At 41.8% G+C, this 4,800-nt stretch overlaps 1 long non-coding RNA gene across 1 annotated transcript in view; it reads left to right on the top strand.

The window, feature by feature from the left end:
• Window positions 1–285, top strand: part of LOC126505264 (uncharacterized) — a 5,143-nt gene extending 4,858 nt beyond the window's left edge. Inside the window, exon 2 of the long non-coding RNA XR_007592839.1 lies at window positions 130–285. This is a non-coding gene — a long non-coding RNA (uncharacterized lncRNA). The remainder of the gene's footprint in view (window positions 1–129) is intronic.
• The last annotated feature ends 4,515 nt before the right edge of the window (window positions 286–4,800 follow it).

Raw genomic sequence — 4,800 nt, 5'->3', positions numbered from 1 at the left:
ATCACTCTAGGGAGTCTGCAGAGAACCTCACACCCATAGTTATGTTCTATTGACAAAACCTGCCCCTCACCCAATTAACTGCTAATCTTAGCGGAACCCGCCTCACATTCCAGCTATCCAGGGAACCAGGTGTGGCCACTTGTGACTTCTGGCCTGTCTGTCTGAATGTAACCGAGCTACGTGACCGGAACCACGCGGCCTGCGAGATCCCGTACCCTGCCCCTCATCCCTTACCATATATAAACTGTAACCCGTCCCTAATAAACTGAGGCCTTGACAAAGTTGCTTGGCCTCGTTCTTCTGTCTTAGCTCATTCCCTTCCAGGTAGCACCCCTCCGAGACCCTGGAATAACTTGATTGCGGGTGGGTTACTAACCCCTAGACTGAGTAGCCCACCCAACGCAATCCACAGATGTGTTTATCCATCAGCCCGGGCCACACAGGGCATGTGCTCCTCTCTTCAGCACAGTTTTGGCAGCACTTTTGAAATTAGAAGTCCTACTCAGGGGATCCACAAGAAGACATGAAACTCAGCAAATCACTAGATCGTCCTCTCTGGTGATGCTGCATGCTGATGACGAAATGCCACACGCAAGAGTAGGGAGAAAACAGGATGGGCAAACACCAGAAGCAGAATGGTGACAATAAGGAAGGGAAGCTAATTGGAGGGCTATGACAAAGTTCAGGAGCACAGTATATGTTTTTAAAAATCACTCTGTGTGTGTGTGTGTGTATTTGTGTTGGAGGGAATGAGTGTATACCCATATGCATGTACATGCATACACATATACCAAGGCACATACATGGACCCCAGAAGACAACTGTGAGAGTTGGTTCTCTCCTTCCACCATGTGGGTTCTGGATATCCAACTTGTGTTGTCAGGCTTGACAGAAGGCCCCTCCTCACTGAGCCGTCTCATCAGCCCAAGCCATAATCACAGCACATTTACTAAGATGTAAAAGCAGGAGCAGTCATTCCAGTCCCTCAGGAGCCCATGTATCTCACACCTGTCCTTTTGGCCCACATAAAAACTCCAGCAAGCTCAGAGACTTAGAGTTCTGAGACTTCAGTTTCTCTGATCTGGGCATGGGGAAGACACCTGCCCAGCCTTCCTGAAGTGCCTTTCAGTCTCGTCAAATCTGTTTCTTCTCTTCACAACAACCTGAACTTATTTTCACAGGAACAAATCCATTTTAGACACAAATTTATTTATGAGATTATTTGTTTAATATGTGTCTTCTCTACTAGATGTTAAATTCTGTTCATGGAAAGTGTTCAGTGTGGTTACCCTTATATAACTGATGTCCGGCACTACGTAAATGGTGTGTTTGTTGGATGACAAAATAACTAAGCTGGACGATAAGGTGACACCTGCTTGGTTTTGACTCTTTCTCACTTCTCCTGAGAATCACTTATGTAAATTAAGAACCGAGTCATGAGGGTTTGTGGATAGATTCCCACTTTACAAAGGCTCACACAGATCTGACCAAACCTTTAATTAATTAATTTATTTATTTATTAAAGATTTCTGTCTCTTCCCTGCCACCGCCTCCCATTTCCCTCCCCCTTCCCCAATCAAGTCCCCCTCCCTTGTCAGCCCAAAGAACAATCAGGGTTCCCTGCCCTGTGGGAAGTCCAAGGACCACCCACCTCCATCCAGGGGATGGTCTATCGGGAACTCACCAAGGCCAGCTGGCCTGGGTCTGAAAAAGCCTGGGATAAAACTGGACTCGCTGAACACAGCAGACAATGAGGACTACTGAGAACTCCAGAACAATGGCAATGGGTTTTTGATCCTACTGCACGTACTGGCTTTGTGGGAGCCTAGGCAGTTTGGATGCTCACCTTACTAGACCTGCCCAAACCTTTTGTGCAGTAAATATTTCCAACAAATCAGTATCCAACAAGCAAATTAACTCATGAGTTTGAATTACAGTAATTCAGGCTCATATTTACTGTTTTCATTTGATAGATCAGCTTTTAATAATAGGCTTTATATTCATTGCCCTGAGTTTGCTGAACCTCAAAAGATAAATTAATGTATTATAAAGAATATACTTAAATTACTTTACAGTAAACACAAGTAATAGAGCTAATGCATAAACAAACAAAAAATAGAATTTAGTTTGAGGAGTGGACTTACGCTGCTCAGTCCATTTCACTCTTTCAGTAGAATAGGCTTGAGAGCAAATTCTATATCCTTGGTATTGTGTAACAGTTTGCTCCAAGATTGAAACATTCCATCTTGTAGGAACTCCTTAAGAGAAAGGTAAATAACTCAAGATAGCTCCAGGAAGTCCCTGAAACCGAGCAGATTCACCAGTCTCTCCTTGCCAGAGTAAGCAATTAAAACCAAGAGTCCCTTCTAGATGAAGTGAGGCTGAACTGCAAAGAAAACTTAGAAGAGAAAAACTCCAAAGACTCAGACCACAACAGCCACCGGGAAGAAGTAGAAACCAGCTGGGCTGCATGGAAGCACCTGGATACTCTCCAACCTGTTGAGGTGCCTGCAGGATGTGCAAGTTGTTCCAGATTCCCAGCTTTCTGAGCTGTCACCCGTGCTGGGATGGCCTTTGGTGATGCAGTGTCTTTGAGTCATTTCTTCTCCTGTATGTAACTACTCACCTATCTATATTCCTGAGAATAAACTCAATAAAACTTAATGGTTCAACAATAAGTTGGATGTTGTGGTGTAAGTACTTTGATCTGACATGGATGAGTGTGCGTGTGTGTGTGTTGTCTCTCCCCAGGAAAAGTGTTGTCATACACCATTTGAAACAACTATGAAATTATGAAGGTATTTAATGGAACCTGTGATCTTTTTTATGTAATATTAACCAAATGCCCTACTCTTCCACCCACAATAAAGACCCATAAAGCAAAGGGCTTACGTGGAACCTAGAATCCCTTACCTTTTCTTACTTTGTCCTTCCAAATAACAAGTCTAAACTTGCCAGTTGATGTTCTGAGTCCAGCTGCCAGCAATCAGGACAGCGGCTAGACTTGAGACAGAGTGTTCAAAAGCAACCTAATTAGTGGTTAAAATAAAAGTAAGGAACAGACATGATAGGAAAAAATTTATTTTAGCCTAGTAATAGCCTTGAGAATATGATTTCTCTCTAAAGATATCAAGATAAATTTCCAAATTTTGTTAGTCCACCTGTAAGAATGGACTTGATGGTGTCAATGTCAAGGAGCATGTATGTGAGGCTGAACTAATGTTCCCGTGATTGAGTTTGCCTTCTGGGTCCTCTTCTGTATGCTTTCCAAGAACGTTTCCCCTTTGCAATCTTTTTGGTCCTTGAAACTAATGGCCACTGTGTTCCTTCTCTTGGAAGAAAATTTAATTAATGGATATCTTATGGGTACTTTCAAAAGTATCCCAGGAAGAAGAAAATGCTGTTACCAGAAATTTTGAGAATTCCTACTTGGGGTGCCACTGGGAAACTGGGTCCTCTCTTGGGTTCTCAATCTTTAAGAACAAACTCAAAACGAAAATCAAGGGCAGGTCTATTAGCATTTAAAAGGGGAACAGGAAAAGAGTAAATTCTGCAGCTGTCTGGAGGAAGGAGATGGAGCAGACAGAGAGAAAGCTGTAGCTTTTGAGTTAGGCGTGGCAAAAGGAAGACAGCAGCAGAGAAAGCCCAGAATATCAGGTAAAGTATGCCCAGGTTTAGTCAATTATCTAAAAGAAGAAAAAGGGAAAAGTTAGGCTTTTCTGAGTAATTCAAACAGTGGACAGGCTTAACTCAGCCCCATTGATCTCCCTAAAGTAAGAGACGCAGGCTTTGTGCAGGGCTGGCTGCTGAATCTGTTTACCTTGGGGCATAGCTTCCAGTCTCTTCCCAAGATTAACTAGATGCAAAAAAATTCTTTATTTCTGTAATAAATGGAAATAATTTACATAAATACATGTTTGTTTGTTTGAAAAAATTCTAGAGAGGCAAAATAACCAGAACTTCTGATTCTGGAACCCACTCTTCCTGGTATTGTTGCAAGAGTCAGAAATATGTAATCTCTCACATAGTTAAGATTTGGAAATCTTTCCAGTGTTTGCTCTCCATCTAATCTCCTTCAACCATTGACACTGGATTCTTTGGAATACAAGTTACATCAACCCTGTTTTGAGCACTGTCGTGCTGTCCTGTGTTGTTCAGTGATGCTCGCTTTAAACTATACACTAAAATCTCCTGGAAAGCTTTTACAGCTTCTGGTTCTCGGGCAGCCATGTCAAACTAGTTAGTTTCTTTGGATGAGAATCAGGCATCAGCAAATACAAAGTAGAGACTGAAACCTAGTGTCCTAACTCCTGTTATTTGTTCATTTATTTTATGTATTCACTTATTTTTCTCTCATACATTACATCCCTGCAGCAGTATCTCCTCCTACTTCTGATCCCTACCCGTCCTCTCCCCAGATCCACTCCTCTGCTTCCCTTCAGAAAAAGGCAGGCCTCCCAGGGATATCAATCAAATATGGCACAATGAAGTTCAATAAGACTAGGCACAAACCTTCTGCAAGTATTTTCTTTTATCCATTGAGCACAGAGCCAAAGAACAAGCAAGGAAGGAGCAAGAGAATGAAAGAGATTAAAGTTGGATTGGGAACAGAGAGCACAATTTTTTGTAGTAATGGAGCAAAAAAAAATGTTGATCAAGATAATTTACTACAAAATAGAATGGAGGGCCTTGGAATTGTGCTATCAGCAGACGAAATTTAATGGAGAAAGAACAGATAAAAGAATTAGAATATGAATAGATAAATAATTGAGATATATCTAATTATCATATTTAAAGACG

Source organism: Alexandromys fortis, unplaced genomic scaffold (assembly GCF_014885135.2).
Source record: "Alexandromys fortis isolate MF-2015 unplaced genomic scaffold, M_Fortis_MF-2015_v1.1 scaffold_57, whole genome shotgun sequence".
NCBI classification, from domain to species: Eukaryota; Metazoa; Chordata; class Mammalia; order Rodentia; family Cricetidae; genus Alexandromys; species Alexandromys fortis.
This window is presented reverse-complemented; position numbering and strand designations above follow the sequence as displayed.